The sequence below is a fragment of the Triturus cristatus genome, chromosome 4_1 (assembly GCF_964204655.1).
Source record: "Triturus cristatus chromosome 4_1, aTriCri1.1, whole genome shotgun sequence".
Classification (NCBI taxonomy): Eukaryota; Metazoa; Chordata; class Amphibia; order Caudata; family Salamandridae; genus Triturus; species Triturus cristatus.
Genome location: NC_140585.1, coordinates 123,805,895 through 123,822,415, shown reverse-complemented (window position 1 = coordinate 123,822,415; position 16,521 = coordinate 123,805,895). Strand labels below are relative to the sequence as shown.

The 16,521-nt window shown below is 38.8% G+C and overlaps 10 non-coding genes across 10 annotated transcripts; all 10 read right to left on the bottom strand.

Moving 5' to 3' along the window:
- Window positions 1-315: 315 nt before the first annotated feature.
- Window positions 316-388, bottom strand: TRNAA-AGC (transfer RNA alanine (anticodon AGC)). The gene has a single exon. It is a non-coding gene; the product is annotated as a tRNA-Ala (tRNA).
- A 2,034-nt stretch (window positions 389-2,422) lies between these two features.
- On the bottom strand, window positions 2,423-2,495 carry TRNAK-CUU (transfer RNA lysine (anticodon CUU)). Its single transcript has one exon. It is a non-coding gene; the product is annotated as a tRNA-Lys (tRNA).
- A 353-nt stretch (window positions 2,496-2,848) lies between these two features.
- On the bottom strand, window positions 2,849-2,921 carry TRNAA-AGC (transfer RNA alanine (anticodon AGC)). The gene has a single exon. It is a non-coding gene; the product is annotated as a tRNA-Ala (tRNA).
- A 750-nt stretch (window positions 2,922-3,671) lies between these two features.
- On the bottom strand, window positions 3,672-3,744 carry TRNAA-AGC (transfer RNA alanine (anticodon AGC)). Its single transcript has one exon. It is a non-coding gene; the product is annotated as a tRNA-Ala (tRNA).
- Window positions 3,745-4,089: 345 nt separating this feature from the next.
- TRNAK-CUU (transfer RNA lysine (anticodon CUU)) lies at window positions 4,090-4,162 on the bottom strand. Its single transcript has one exon. It is a non-coding gene; the product is annotated as a tRNA-Lys (tRNA).
- A 771-nt stretch (window positions 4,163-4,933) lies between these two features.
- TRNAK-CUU (transfer RNA lysine (anticodon CUU)) lies at window positions 4,934-5,006 on the bottom strand. The gene has a single exon. It is a non-coding gene; the product is annotated as a tRNA-Lys (tRNA).
- A 353-nt stretch (window positions 5,007-5,359) lies between these two features.
- Window positions 5,360-5,432, bottom strand: TRNAA-AGC (transfer RNA alanine (anticodon AGC)). Its single transcript has one exon. It is a non-coding gene; the product is annotated as a tRNA-Ala (tRNA).
- A 2,439-nt stretch (window positions 5,433-7,871) lies between these two features.
- TRNAA-AGC (transfer RNA alanine (anticodon AGC)) lies at window positions 7,872-7,944 on the bottom strand. The gene has a single exon. It is a non-coding gene; the product is annotated as a tRNA-Ala (tRNA).
- A 2,877-nt stretch (window positions 7,945-10,821) lies between these two features.
- TRNAK-CUU (transfer RNA lysine (anticodon CUU)) lies at window positions 10,822-10,894 on the bottom strand. The gene has a single exon. It is a non-coding gene; the product is annotated as a tRNA-Lys (tRNA).
- A 3,303-nt stretch (window positions 10,895-14,197) lies between these two features.
- TRNAK-CUU (transfer RNA lysine (anticodon CUU)) lies at window positions 14,198-14,270 on the bottom strand. The gene has a single exon. It is a non-coding gene; the product is annotated as a tRNA-Lys (tRNA).
- Between the last annotated feature and the right edge of the window lie 2,251 nt (window positions 14,271-16,521).

The window sequence follows — 16,521 nt, the reverse complement described above, 5'->3', positions numbered from 1 at the left end:
TTAAGGAAAACCGTTTCTGGATATTCCTCTGCTCTTGTTTTGCAAGGAACTTCACTTTTATACATCCTTCAGAGGAAAGAATGTCAAGTAAAATAATACGAAATGAAAATGGAAGGTGTGAAATTTTCATTTTGAGATTGCATAAGAAATCAAATTCCTCTCACGTGCTATAGAATACCTAAACACTTTTGATTAAACCACTTTAGTTGTTATAATGACACCAAATTTGAAAGCCATCTGTGACTTTTCTGTTCTTACTCTGCAACAACCATGGCAATTACAAGTTAAAAAGTAAAATGTATGCAAATTTTAGAATGGGGAATGCGGGCATCGATCCCGCTACCTCTCGCATGCTAAGCGAGCGCTCTACCATTTGAGCTAATTCCCCTGTGTGCTCACTCAGCATCACATTTCAAAAGTAACGTTACTGCTGTCCACACTTTATTTTAAGTCTAATTGCCCATAACATGAGTGTTCAGTTCACTCCTAACTGATGCCTTAACTACACCTAGGGGATGTTTTACACTTCAGGTTGGCATGTTTAGTACTTGAATAGGAGTGATATCACTGTATGTTAACCTAGACTCAGGCCCTACCTAATCTTGGAGATACATTTCTCATGAATGAGTAACCAAGGGAGATACAATTTTTAGGAGTTAGTGCATGTCTAATGCAAGATTAATCACCATATTATGGAAGCCAATGCTATCATCCAGCAAAAAATACTCGTTTTCGCCCAACGTGGGGCTCGAACCCACGACCCTGAGATTAAGAGTCTCATAGCTCTACCGACTGAGCTAGCCGGGACCCAAATAAATATGGTATGCAGACTCATCATTTTTTATTAAGGAAAACCGTTTCTGGATATTCCTCTGCTCTTGTTTTGCAAGGAACTTCACTTTTATACATCCTTCAGAGGAAAGAATGTCAAGTAAAATAAGACGAAATGAAAATGGAAGGTGTGAAATGTTCATTTTGAGATTGCATAAGAAATCAAATTCCTCTCACGTGCTATAGAATACCTAAACACTTTTGATTAAACCACTTTAGTTGTTATAATGACACCAAATTTGAAAGCCATCTGTGACTTTTCTGTTCTTACTCTGCAACAACCATGGCAATTACAAGTTAAAAAGTAAAATGTATGCAAATTTTAGAATGGAGAATGCGGGCATCGATCCCGCTACCTCTCGCATGCTAAGCGAGCACTCTACCATTTGAGCTAATTCCCCTGTGTGCTCACTCAGCATCACATTTCAAAAGTAACGTTACTGCTGTCCACACTTTATTTTAAGTCTAATTGCCCATAACATGAGTGTTCAGTTCACTCCTAACTGATGCCTTAACTACACCTAGGGGATGTTTTACACTTCAGGTTGGCATGTTTAGTACTTGAATAGGAGTGATATCACTGTATGTTAACCTAGACTCAGGCCCTACCTAATCTTGGAGATACATTTCTCATGAATGAGTAACCAAGGGAGATACAATTTTTAGGAGTTAGTGCATGTCTAATGCAAGATTTATCGCCATATTATGAGAGCCAATGCTATCATCCAGCAAAAAATACTCGTTTTTGCCCAACGTGGGGCTCGAACCCACGACCCTGAGATTAAGAGTCTCATAGCTCTACCGACTGAGCTAGCCGGGCTCCCACTTAAATATGGTATGCAGACTCATCATTTTTTATCAAGGAAAACCGTTTCTGGATATTCCTCTGCTCTTGTTTTGCAAGGAACTTCACTTTTATACATCCTTCAGAGGAAAGAATGTCAAGTAAAATAAGACGAAATGAAAATGGAAGGTGTGAAATTTTCATTTTGAGATTGCATAAGAAATCAAATTCCTCTCACGTGCTATAGAATACCTAAACACTTTTGATTAAACCACTTAAGTTGTTATAATGACACCAAATTTGAAAGCCATCTGTGACTTTTCTGTTCTTACTCTGCAACAACCATGGCAATTACAAGTTAAAAAGTAAAATGTATGCAAATTTTAGAATGGAGAATGCGGGCATCGATCCCGCTACCTCTCGCATGCTAAGCGAGCACTCTACCATTTGAGCTAATTCCCCTGTGTGCTCACTCAGCATCACATTTCAAAAGTAACGTTACTGCTGTCCACACTTAATTTTAAGTCTAATTGCCCATAACATGAGTGTTCAGTTCACTCCTAACTGATGCCTTAACTACACCTAGGGGATGTTTTACACTTCAGGTTGGCATGTTTAGTACTTGAATAGGAGTGATATCACTGTATGTTAACCTAGACTCAGGCCCTACCTAATCTTGGAGAAACATTTCTCATGAATGAGTAACCAAGGGAGATACAATTTTTAGGAGTTAGTGCATGTCTAATGCAAGATTAATCACCATATTATGAGAGCCAATGCTATCATCCAGCAAAAAATACTCGTTTTCGCCCAACGTGGGGCTCGAACCCACGACCCTGAGATTAAGAGTCTCATGCTCTACCGACTGAGCTAGCCGGGCTCCCACTTAAATATGGTATGCAGACTCATCATTTTTTATTAAGGAAAACTGTTTCTGGATATTCCTCTGCTCTTGTTTTGCAAGGAACTTCACTTTTATACATCCTTCAGAGGAAAGAATGTCAAGTAAAATAAGACGAAATGAAAATGGAAGGTGTGAAATTTTTATTTTGAGATTGCATAAGAAATCAAATTCCTCTCACGTGCTATAGAATACCTAAACACTTTTGATTAAACCACTTTAGTTGTTATAATGACACCAAATTTGAAAGCCATCTGTGACTTTTCTGTTCTTACTCTGCAACAACCATGGCAATTACAAGTTAAAAAGTAAAATGTATGCACATTTTTGAATGGAGAATGCGGGCATCGATCCCGCTACCTCTCGCATGCTAAGCGAGCGCTCTACCATTTGAGCTAATTCCCCTGTGTGCTCACTCAGCATCACATTTCAAAAGTAACGTTACTGCTGTCCACACTTTATTTTAAGTCTAATTGCCCATAACATGAGTGTTCAGTTCACTCCTAACTGATGCCTTAACTACACCTAGGGGATGTTTTACACTTCAGGTTGGCATGTTTAGTACTTGAATAGGAGTGATATCACTGTATGTTAACCTAGACTCAGGCCCTACCTAATCTTGGAGATACATTTCTCATGAATGAGTAACCAAGGGAGATACAATTTTTAGGAGTTAGTGCATGTCTAATGCAAGATTAATCACCATATTATGAGAGCCAATGCTATCATCCAGCAACGTGGGGCTCGAACCCACGACCCTGAGATTAAGAGTCTCATGCTCTACCGACTGAGCTAGCCGGGCTCCCACTTAAATATGGTATGCAGACTCATCATTTTTTATTAAGGAAAACTGTTTCTGGATATTCCTCTGCTCTTGTTTTGCAAGGAACTTCACTTTTATACATCCTTCAGAGGAAAGAATGTCAAGTAAAATAATACGAAATGAAAATGGAAGGTGTGAAATTTTCATTTTGAGATTGCATAAGAAATCAAATTCCTCTCACGTGCTATAGAATACCTAAACACTTTTGATTAAACCACTTTAGTTGTTATAATGACACCAAATTTGAAAGCCATCTGTGACTTTTCTGTTCTTACTCTGCAACAACCATGGCAATTACAAGTTAAAAAGTAAAATGTATGCAAATTTTAGAATGGAGAATGCGGGCATCGATCCCGCTACCTCTCGCATGCTAAGCGAGCGCTCTACCATTTGAGCTAATTCCCCTGTGTGCTCACTCAGCATCACATTTCAAAAGTAACGTTACTGCTGTCCACACTTTATTTTAAGTCTAATTGCCCATAACATGAGTGTTCAGTTCACTCCTAACTGATGCCTTAACTACACCTAGGGGATGTTTTACACTTCAGGTTGGCATGTTTAGTACTTGAATAGGAGTGATATCACTGTATGTTAACCTAGACTCAGGCCCTACCTAATCTTGGAGATACATTTCTCATGAATGAGTAACCAAGGGAGATACAATTTTTAGGAGTTAGTGCATGTCTAATGCAAGATTAATCACCATATTATGAGAGCCAATGCTATCATCCAGCAAAAAATACTCGTTTTCGCCCAACGTGGGGCTCGAACCCACGACCCTGAGATTAAGAGTCTCATGCTCTACCGACTGAGCTAGCCGGGCTCCCACTTAAATATGGTATGCAGACTCATCATTTTTTATTAAGGAAAACTGTTTCTGGATATTCCTCTGCTCTTGTTTTGCAAGGAACTTCACTTTTATACATCCTTCAGAGGAAAGAATGTCAAGTAAAATAATACGAAATGAAAATGGAAGGTGTGAAATTTTCATTTTGAGATTGCATAAGAAATCAAATTCCTCTCACGTGCTATAGAATACCTAAACACTTTTGATTAAACCACTTTAGTTGTTATAATGACACCAAATTTGAAAGCCATCTGTGATTTTTCTGTTCTTACTCTGCAACAACCATGGCAATTACAAGTTAAAAAGTAAAATGTATGCAAATTTTTGAATGGAGAATGCGGGCATCGATCCCGCTACCTCTCGCATGCTAAGCGAGCGCTCTACCATTTGAGCTAAATCCCCTGTGTGCTCACTCAGCATCACATTTCAAAAGTAACGTTACTGCTGTCCACACTTTATTTTAAGTCTAATTGCCCATAACATGAGTGTTCAGTTCACTCCTAACTGATGCCTTAACTACACCTAGGGGATGTTTTACACTTCAGGTTGGCATGTTTAGTACTTGAATAGGAGTGATATCACTGTATGTTAACCTAGACTCAGGCCCTACCTAATCTTGGAGATACATTTCTCATGAATGAGTAACCAAGGGAGATACAATTTTTAGGAGTTAGTGCATGTCTAATGCAAGATTAATCACCATATTATGAGAGCCAATGCTATCATCCAGCAAAAAATACTCGTTTTCGCCCAACGTGGGGCTCGAACCCACGACCCTGAGATTAAGAGTCTCATGCTCTACCGACTGAGCTAGCCGGGCTCCCACTTAAATATGGTATGCAGACTCATCATTTTTTATTAAGGAAAACCGTTTCTGGATATTCCTCTGCTCTTGTTTTGCAAGGAACTTCACTTTTATACATCCTTCAGAGGAAAGAATGTCAAGTAAAATAATACGAAATGAAAATGGAAGGTGTGAAATTTTCATTTTGAGATTGCATAAGAAATCAAATTCCTCTCACGTGCTATAGAATACCTAAACACTTTTGATTAAACCACTTTAGTTGTTATAATGACACCAAATTTGAAAGCCATCTGTGACTTTTCTGTTCTTACTCTGCAACAACCATGGCAATTACAAGTTAAAAAGTAAAATGTATGCAAATTTTAGAATGGGGAATGCGGGCATCGATCCCGCTACCTCTCGCATGCTAAGCGAGCGCTCTACCATTTGAGCTAATTCCCCTGTGTGCTCACTCAGCATCACATTTCAAAAGTAACGTTACTGCTGTCCACACTTTATTTTAAGTCTAATTGCCCATAACATGAGTGTTCAGTTCACTCCTAACTGATGCCTTAACTACACCTAGGGGATGTTTTACACTTCAGGTTGGCATGTTTAGTACTTGAATAGGAGTGATATCACTGTATGTTAACCTAGACTCAGGCCCTACCTAATCTTGGAGATACATTTCTCATGAATGAGTAACCAAGGGAGATACAATTTTTAGGAGTTAGTGCATGTCTAATGCAAGATTAATCACCATATTATGAGAGCCAATGCTATCATCCAGCAAAAAATACTCGTTTTCGCCCAACGTGGGGCTCGAACCCACGACCCTGAGATTAAGAGTCTCATAGCTCTACCGACTGAGCTAGCCGGGACCCAAATAAATATGGTATGCAGACTCATCATTTTTTATTAAGGAAAACCGTTTCTGGATATTCCTCTGCTCTTGTTTTGCAAGGAACTTCACTTTTATACATCCTTCAGAGGAAAGAATGTCAAGTAAAATAAGACGAAATGAAAATGGAAGGTGTGAAATGTTCATTTTGAGATTGCATAAGAAATCAAATTCCTCTCACGTGCTATAGAATACCTAAACACTTTTGATTAAACCACTTTAGTTGTTATAATGACACCAAATTTGAAAGCCATCTGTGACTTTTCTGTTCTTACTCTGCAACAACCATGGCAATTACAAGTTAAAAAGTAAAATGTATGCAAATTTTAGAATGGAGAATGCGGGCATCGATCCCGCTACCTCTCGCATGCTAAGCGAGCACTCTACCATTTGAGCTAATTCCCCTGTGTGCTCACTCAGCATCACATTTCAAAAGTAACGTTACTGCTGTCCACACTTTATTTTAAGTCTAATTGCCCATAACATGAGTGTTCAGTTCACTCCTAACTGATGCCTTAACTACACCTAGGGGATGTTTTACACTTCAGGTTGGCATGTTTAGTACTTGAATAGGAGTGATATCACTGTATGTTAACCTAGACTCAGGCCCTACCTAATCTTGGAGATACATTTCTCATGAATGAGTAACCAAGGGAGATACAATTTTTAGGAGTTAGTGCATGTCTAATGCAAGATTAATCACCATATTATGAGAGCCAATGCTATCATCCAGCAAAAAATACTCGTTTTTGCCCAACGTGGGGCTCGAACCCACGACCCTGAGATTAAGAGTCTCATAGCTCTACCGACTGAGCTAGCCGGGCTCCCACTTAAATATGGTATGCAGACTCATCATTTTTTATCAAGGAAAACCGTTTCTGGATATTCCTCTGCTCTTGTTTTGCAAGGAACTTCACTTTTATACATCCTTCAGAGGAAAGAATGTCAAGTAAAATAAGACGAAATGAAAATGGAAGGTGTGAAATTTTCATTTTGAGATTGCATAAGAAATCAAATTCCTCTCACGTGCTATAGAATACCTAAACACTTTTGATTAAACCACTTAAGTTGTTATAATGACACCAAATTTGAAAGCCATCTGTGACTTTTCTGTTCTTACTCTGCAACAACCATGGCAATTACAAGTTAAAAAGTAAAATGTATGCAAATTTTAGAATGGAGAATGCGGGCATCGATCCCGCTACCTCTCGCATGCTAAGCGAGCACTCTACCATTTGAGCTAATTCCCCTGTGTGCTCACTCAGCATCACATTTCAAAAGTAACGTTACTGCTGTCCACACTTAATTTTAAGTCTAATTGCCCATAACATGAGTGTTCAGTTCACTCCTAACTGATGCCTTAACTACACCTAGGGGATGTTTTACACTTCAGGTTGGCATGTTTAGTACTTGAATAGGAGTGATATCACTGTATGTTAACCTAGACTCAGGCCCTACCTAATCTTGGAGATACATTTCTCATGAATGAGTAACCAAGGGAGATACAATTTTTAGGAGTTAGTGCATGTCTAATGCAAGATTAATCACCATATTATGAGAGCCAATGCTATCATCCAGCAACGTGGGGCTCGAACCCACGACCCTGAGATTAAGAGTCTCATGCTCTACCGACTGAGCTAGCCGGGCTCCCACTTAAATATGGTATGCAGACTCATCATTTTTTATTAAGGAAAACTGTTTCTGGATATTCCTCTGCTCTTGTTTTGCAAGGAACTTCACTTTTATACATCCTTCAGAGGAAAGAATGTCAAGTAAAATAAGACAAAATGAAAATGGAAGGTGTGAAATTTTCATTTTGAGATTGCATAAGAAATCAAATTCCTCTCACGTGCTATAGAATACCTAAACACTTTTGATTAAACCACTTTAGTTGTTATAATGACACCAAATTTGAAAGCCATCTGTGACTTTTCTGTTCTTACTCTGCAACAACCATGGCAATTACAAGTTAAAAAGTAAAATGTATGCAAATTTTAGAATGGAGAATGCGGGCATCGATCCCGCTACCTCTCGCATGCTAAGCGAGCGCTCTACCATTTGAGCTAATTCCCCTGTGTGCTCACTCAGCATCACATTTCAAAAGTAACGTTACTGCTGTCCACACTTTATTTTAAGTCTAATTGCCCATAACATGAGTGTTCAGTTCACTCCTAACTGATGCCTTAACTACACCTAGGGGATGTTTTACACTTCAGGTTGGCATGTTTAGTACTTGAATAGGAGTGATATCACTGTATGTTAACCTAGACTCAGGCCCTACCTAATCTTGGAGATACATTTCTCATGAATGAGTAACCAAGGGAGATACAATTTTTAGGAGTTAGTGCATGTCTAATGCAAGATTAATCACCATATTATGAGAGCCAATGCTATCATCCAGCAAAAAATACTCGTTTTCGCCCAACGTGGGGCTCGAACCCACGACCCTGAGATTAAGAGTCTCATAGCTCTACCGACTGAGCTAGCCGGGACCCAAATAAATATGGTATGCAGACTCATCATTTTTTATTAAGGAAAACCGTTTCTGGATATTCCTCTGCTCTTGTTTTGCAAGGAACTTCACTTTTATACATCCTTCAGAGGAAAGAATGTCAAGTAAAATAAGACGAAATGAAAATGGAAGGTGTGAAATGTTCATTTTGAGATTGCATAAGAAATCAAATTCCTCTCACGTGCTATAGAATACCTAAACACTTTTGATTAAACCACTTTAGTTGTTATAATGACACCAAATTTGAAAGCCATCTGTGACTTTTCTGTTCTTACTCTGCAACAACCATGGCAATTACAAGTTAAAAAGTAAAATGTATGCAAATTTTAGAATGGAGAATGCGGGCATCGATCCCGCTACCTCTCGCATGCTAAGCGAGCACTCTACCATTTGAGCTAATTCCCCTGTGTGCTCACTCAGCATCACATTTCAAAAGTAACGTTACTGCTGTCCACACTTTATTTTAAGTCTAATTGCCCATAACATGAGTGTTCAGTTCACTCCTAACTGATGCCTTAACTACACCTAGGGGGTGTTTTACACTTCAGGTTGGCATGTTTAGTACTTGAATAGGAGTGATATCACTGTATGTTAACCTAGACTCAGGCCCTACCTAATCTTGGAGATACATTTCTCATGAATGAGTAACCAAGGGAGATACAATTTTTAGGAGTTAGTGCATGTCTAATGCAAGATTAATCACCATATTATGAGAGCCAATGCTATCATCCAGCAAAAAATACTCGTTTTCGCCCAACGTGGGGCTCGAACACACGACCCTGAGATTAAGAGTCTCATGCTCTACCGACTGAGCTAGCCGGGCTCCCACTTAAATATGGTATGCAGACTCATCATTTTTTATTAAGGAAAACCGTTTCTGGATATTCCTCTGCTCTTGTTTTGCAAGGAACTTCACTTTTATACATCCTTCAGAGGAAAGAATGTCAAGTAAAATAAGACGAAATGAAAATGGAAGGTGTGAAATTTTCATTTTGAGATTGCATAAGAAATCAAATTCCTCTCACGTGCTATAGAATACCTAAACACTTTTGATTAAACCACTTAAGTTGTTATAATGACACCAAATTTGAAAGCCATCTGTGACTTTTCTGTTCTTACTCTGCAACAACCATGGCAATTACAAGTTAAAAAGTAAAATGTATGCAAATTTTAGAATGGAGAATGCGGGCATCGATCCCGCTACCTCTCGCATGCTAAGCGAGCACTCTACCATTTGAGCTAATTCACCTGTGTGCTCACTCAGCATCACATTTCAAAAGTAACGTTACTGCTGTCCACACTTTATTTTAAGTCTAATTGCCCATAACATGAGTGTTCAGTTCACTCCTAACTGATGCCTTAACTACACCTAGGGGATGTTTTACACTTCAGGTTGGCATGTTTAGTACTTGAATAGGAGTGATATCACTGTATGTTAACCTAGACTCAGGCCCTACCTAATCTTGGAGATACATTTCTCATGAATGAGTAACCAAGGGAGATACAATTTTTAGGAGTTAGTGCATGTCTAATGCAAGATTAATCACCATATTATGAGAGCCAATGCTATCATCCAGCAAAAAATACTCGTTTTCGCCCAACGTGGGGCTCGAACACACGACCCTGAGATTAAGAGTCTCATGCTCTACCGACTGAGCTAGCTGGGCTCCCACTTAAATATGGTATGCAGACTCATCATTTTTTATTAAGGAAAACCGTTTCTGGATATTCCTCTGCTCTTGTTTTGCAAGGAACTTCACTTTTATACATCCTTCAGAGGAAAGAATGTCAAGTAAAATAAGACGAAATGAAAATGGAAGGTGTGAAATTTTCATTTTGAGATTGCATAAGAAATCAAATTCCTCTCACGTGCTATAGAATACCTAAACACTTTTGATTAAACCACTTAAGTTGTTATAATGACACCAAATTTGAAAGCCATCTGTGACTTTTCTGTTCTTACTCTGCAACAACCATGGCAATTACAAGTTAAAAAGTAAAATGTATGCAAATTTTAGAATGGAGAATGCGGGCATCGATCCCGCTACCTCTCGCATGCTAAGCGAGCACTCTACCATTTGAGCTAATTCACCTGTGTGCTCACTCAGCATCACATTTCAAAAGTAACGTTACTGCTGTCCACACTTTATTTTAAGTCTAATTGCCCATAACATGAGTGTTCAGTTCACTCCTAACTGATGCCTTAACTACACCTAGGGGATGTTTTACACTTCAGGTTGGCATGTTTAGTACTTGAATAGGAGTGATATCACTGTATGTTAACCTAGACTCAGGCCCTACCTAATCTTGGAGATACATTTCTCATGAATGAGTAACCAAGGGAGATACAATTTTTAGGAGTTAGTGCATGTCTAATGCAAGATTAATCACCATATTATGAGAGCCAATGCTATCATCCAGCAAAAAATACTCGTTTTCGCCCAACGTGGGGCTCGAACCCACGACCCTGAGATTAAGAGTCTCATGCTCTACCGACTGAGCTAGCCGGGCTCCCACTTAAATATGGTATGCAGACTCATCATTTTTTATTAAGGAAAACTGTTTCTGGATATTCCTCTGCTCTTGTTTTGCAAGGAACTTCACTTTTATACATCCTTCAGAGGAAAGAATGTCAAGTAAAATAAGACGAAATGAAAATGGAAGGTGTGAAATTTTCATTTTGAGATTGCATAAGAAATCAAATTCCTCTCACGTGCTATAGAATACCTAAACACTTTTGATTAAACCACTTTAGTTGTTATAATGACACCAAATTTGAAAGCCATCTGTGACTTTTCTGTTCTTACTCTGCAACAACCATGGCAATTACAAGTTAAAAAGTAAAATGTATGCAAATTTTAGAATGGAGAATGCGGGCATCGATACCGCTACCTCTCGCATGCTAAGCGAGCGCTCTACCATTTGAGCTAATTCCCCTGTGTGCTCACTCAGCATCACATTTCAAAAGTAACGTTACTGCTGTCCACACTTTATTTTAAGTCTAATTGCCCATAACATGAGTGTTCAGTTCACTCCTAACTGATGCCTTAACTACACCTAGGGGATGTTTTACACTTCAGGTTGGCATGTTTAGTACTTGAATAGGAGTGATATCACTGTATGTTAACCTAGACTCAGGCCCTACCTAATCTTGGAGATACATTTCTCATGAATGAGTAACCAAGGGAGATACAATTTTTAGGAGTTAGTGCATGTCTAATGCAAGATTAATCACCATATTATGAGAGCCAATGCTATCATCCAGCAAAAAATACTCATTTTCGCCCAACGTGGGGCTCGAACCCACGACCCTGAGATTAAGAGTCTCATAGCTCTACCGACTGAGCTAGCCGGGACCCAAATAAATATGGTATGCAGACTCATCATTTTTTATTAAGGAAAACCGTTTCTGGATATTCCTCTGCTCTTGTTTTGCAAGGAACTTCACTTTTATACATCCTTCAGAGGAAAGAATGTCAAGTAAAATAAGACAAAATGAAAATGGAAGGTGTGAAATGTTCATTTTGAGATTGCATAAGAAATCAAATTCCTCTCACGTGCTATAGAATACCTAAACACTTTTGATTAAACCACTTTAGTTGTTATAATGACACCAAATTTGAAAGCCATCTGTGACTTTTCTGTTCTTACTCTGCAACAACCATGGCAATTACAAGTTAAAAAGTAAAATGTATGCAAATTTTAGAATGGAGAATGCGGGCATCGATCCCGCTACCTCTCGCATGCTAAGCGAGCACTCTACCATTTGAGCTAATTCCCCTGTGTGCTCACTCAGCATCACATTTCAAAAGTAACGTTACTGCTGTCCACACTTTATTTTAAGTCTAATTGCCCATAACATGAGTGTTCAGTTCACTCCTAACTGATGCCTTAACTACACCTAGGGGGTGTTTTACACTTCAGGTTGGCATGTTTAGTACTTGAATAGGAGTGATATCACTGTATGTTAACCTAGACTCAGGCCCTACCTAATCTTGGAGATACATTTCTCATGAATGAGTAACCAAGGGAGATACAATTTTTAGGAGTTAGTGCATGTCTAATGCAAGATTAATCACCATATTATGAGAGCCAATGCTATCATCCAGCAAAAAATACTCGTTTTCGCCCAACGTGGGGCTCGAACACACGACCCTGAGATTAAGAGTCTCATGCTCTACCGACTGAGCTAGCCGGGCTCCCACTTAAATATGGTATGCAGACTCATCATTTTTTATTAAGGAAAACCGTTTCTGGATATTCCTCTGCTCTTGTTTTGCAAGGAACTTCACTTTTATACATCCTTCAGAGGAAAGAATGTCAAGTAAAATAAGACGAAATGAAAATGGAAGGTGTGAAATTTTCATTTTGAGATTGCATAAGAAATCAAATTCCTCTCACGTGCTATAGAATACCTAAACACTTTTGATTAAACCACTTAAGTTGTTATAATGACACCAAATTTGAAAGCCATCTGTGACTTTTCTGTTCTTACTCTGCAACAACCATGGCAATTACAAGTTAAAAAGTAAAATGTATGCAAATTTTAGAATGGAGAATGCGGGCATCGATCCCGCTACCTCTCGCATGCTAAGCGAGCACTCTACCATTTGAGCTAATTCACCTGTGTGCTCACTCAGCATCACATTTCAAAAGTAACGTTACTGCTGTCCACACTTTATTTTAAGTCTAATTGCCCATAACATGAGTGTTCAGTTCACTCCTAACTGATGCCTTAACTACACCTAGGGGATGTTTTACACTTCAGGTTGGCATGTTTAGTACTTGAATAGGAGTGATATCACTGTATGTTAACCTAGACTCAGGCCCTACCTAATCTTGGAGATACATTTCTCATGAATGAGTAACCAAGGGAGATACAATTTTTAGGAGTTAGTGCATGTCTAATGCAAGATTAATCACCATATTATGAGAGCCAATGCTATCATCCAGCAAAAAATACTTGTTTTCGCCCAACGTGGGGCTCGAACACACGACCCTGAGATTAAGAGTCTCATGCTCTACCGACTGAGCTAGCTGGGCTCCCACTTAAATATGGTATGCAGACTCATCATTTTTTATTAAGGAAAACCGTTTCTGGATATTCCTCTGCTCTTGTTTTGCAAGGAACTTCACTTTTATACATCCTTCAGAGGAAAGAATGTCAAGTAAAATAAGACGAAATGAAAATGGAAGGTGTGAAATTTTCATTTTGAGATTGCATAAGAAATCAAATTCCTCTCACGTGCTATAGAATACCTAAACACTTTTGATTAAACCACTTAAGTTGTTATAATGACACCAAATTTGAAAGCCATCTGTGACTTTTCTGTTCTTACTCTGCAACAACCATGGCAATTACAAGTTAAAAAGTAAAATGTATGCGAATTTTAGAATGGAGAATGCGGGCATCGATCCCGCTACCTCTCGCATGCTAAGCGAGCACTCTACCATTTGAGCTAATTCACCTGTGTGCTCACTCAGCATCACATTTCAAAAGTAACGTTACTGCTGTCCACACTTTATTTTAAGTCTAATTGCCCATAACATGAGTGTTCAGTTCACTCCTAACTGATGCCTTAACTACACCTAGGGGATGTTTTACACTTCAGGTTGGCATGTTTAGTACTTGAATAGGAGTGATATCACTGTATGTTAACCTAGACTCAGGCCCTACCTAATCTTGGAGATACATTTCTCATGAATGAGTAACCAAGGGAGATACAATTTTTAGGAGTTAGTGCATGTCTAATGCAAGATTAATCACCATATTATGAGAGCCAATGCTATCATCCAGCAAAAAATACTCGTTTTCGCCCAACGTGGGGCTCGAACCCACGACCCTGAGATTAAGAGTCTCATGCTCTACCGACTGAGCTAGCCGGGCTCCCACTTAAATATGGTATGCAGACTCATCATTTTTTATTAAGGAAAACTGTTTCTGGATATTCCTCTGCTCTTGTTTTGCAAGGAACTTCACTTTTATACATCCTTCAGAGGAAAGAATGTCAAGTAAAATAAGACGAAATGAAAATGGAAGGTGTGAAATTTTCATTTTGAGATTGCATAAGAAATCAAATTCCTCTCACGTGCTATAGAATACCTAAACACTTTTGATTAAACCACTTTAGTTGTTATAATGACACCAAATTTGAAAGCCATCTGTGACTTTTCTGTTCTTACTCTGCAACAACCATGGCAATTACAAGTTAAAAAGTAAAATGTATGCAAATTTTAGAATGGAGAATGCGGGCATCGATACCGCTACCTCTCGCATGCTAAGCGAGCGCTCTACCATTTGAGCTAATTCCCCTGTGTGCTCACTCAGCATCACATTTCAAAAGTAACGTTACTGCTGTCCACACTTTATTTTAAGTCTAATTGCCCATAACATGAGTGTTCAGTTCACTCCTAACTGATGCCTTAACTACACCTAGGGGATGTTTTACACTTCAGGTTGGCATGTTTAGTACTTGAATAGGAGTGATATCACTGTATGTTAACCTAGACTCAGGCCCTACCTAATCTTGGAGATACATTTCTCATGAATGAGTAACCAAGGGAGATACAATTTTTAGGAGTTAGTGCATGTCTAATGCAAGATTAATCACCATATTATGAGAGCCAATGCTATCATCCAGCAAAAAATACTCATTTTCGCCCAACGTGGGGCTCGAACCCACGACCCTGAGATTAAGAGTCTCATAGCTCTACCGACTGAGCTAGCCGGGACCCAAATAAATATGGTATGCAGACTCATCATTTTTTATTAAGGAAAACCGTTTCTGGATATTCCTCTGCTCTTGTTTTGCAAGGAACTTCACTTTTATACATCCTTCAGAGGAAAGAATGTCAAGTAAAATAAGACGAAATGAAAATGGAAGGTGTGAAATGTTCATTTTGAGATTGCATAAGAAATCAAATTCCTCTCACGTGCTATAGAATACCTAAACACTTTTGATTAAACCACTTTAGTTGTTATAATGACACCAAATTTGAAAGCCATCTGTGACTTTTCTGTTCTTACTCTGCAACAACCATGGCAATTACAAGTTAAAAAGTAAAATGTATGCAAATTTTAGAATGGAGAATGCGGGCATCGATCCCGCTACCTCTCGCATGCTAAGCGAGCACTCTACCATTTGAGCTAATTCCCCTGTGTGCTCACTCAGCATCACATTTCAAAAGTAACGTTACTGCTGTCCACACTTTATTTTAAGTCTAATTGCCCATAACATGAGTGTTCAGTTCACTCCTAACTGATGCCTTAACTACACCTAGGGGGTGTTTTACACTTCAGGTTGGCATGTTTAGTACTTGAATAGGAGTGATATCACTGTATGTTAACCTAGACTCAGGCCCTACCTAATCTTGGAGATACATTTCTCATGAATGAGTAACCAAGGGAGATACAATTTTTAGGAGTTAGTGCATGTCTAATGCAAGATTAATCACCATATTATGAGAGCCAATGCTATCATCCAGCAAAAAATACTCGTTTTCGCCCAACGTGGGGCTCGAACACACGACCCTGAGATTAAGAGTCTCATGCTCTACCGACTGAGCTAGCCGGGCTCCCACTTAAATATGGTATGCAGACTCATCATTTTTTATTAAGGAAAACCGTTTCTGGATATTCCTCTGCTCTTGTTTTGCAAGGAACTTCACTTTTATACATCCTTCAGAGGAAAGAATGTCAAGTAAAATAAGACGAAATGAAAATGGAAGGTGTGAAATTTTCATTTTGAGATTGCATAAGAAATCAAATTCCTCTCACGTGCTATAGAATACCTAAACACTTTTGATTAAACCACTTAAGTTGTTATAATGACACCAAATTTGAAAGCCATCTGTGACTTTTCTGTTCTTACTCTGCAACAACCATGGCAATTACAAGTTAAAAAGTAAAATGTATGCAAATTTTAGAATGGAGAATGCGGGCATCGATCCCGCTACCTCTCGCATGCTAAGCGAGCACTCTACCATTTGAGCTAATTCACCTGTGTGCTCACTCAGCATCACATTTCAAAAGTAACGTTACTGCTGTCCACACTTTATTTTAAGTCTAATTGCCCATAACATGAGTGTTCAGTTCACTCCTAACTGATGCCTTAACTACACCTAGGGGATGTTTTACA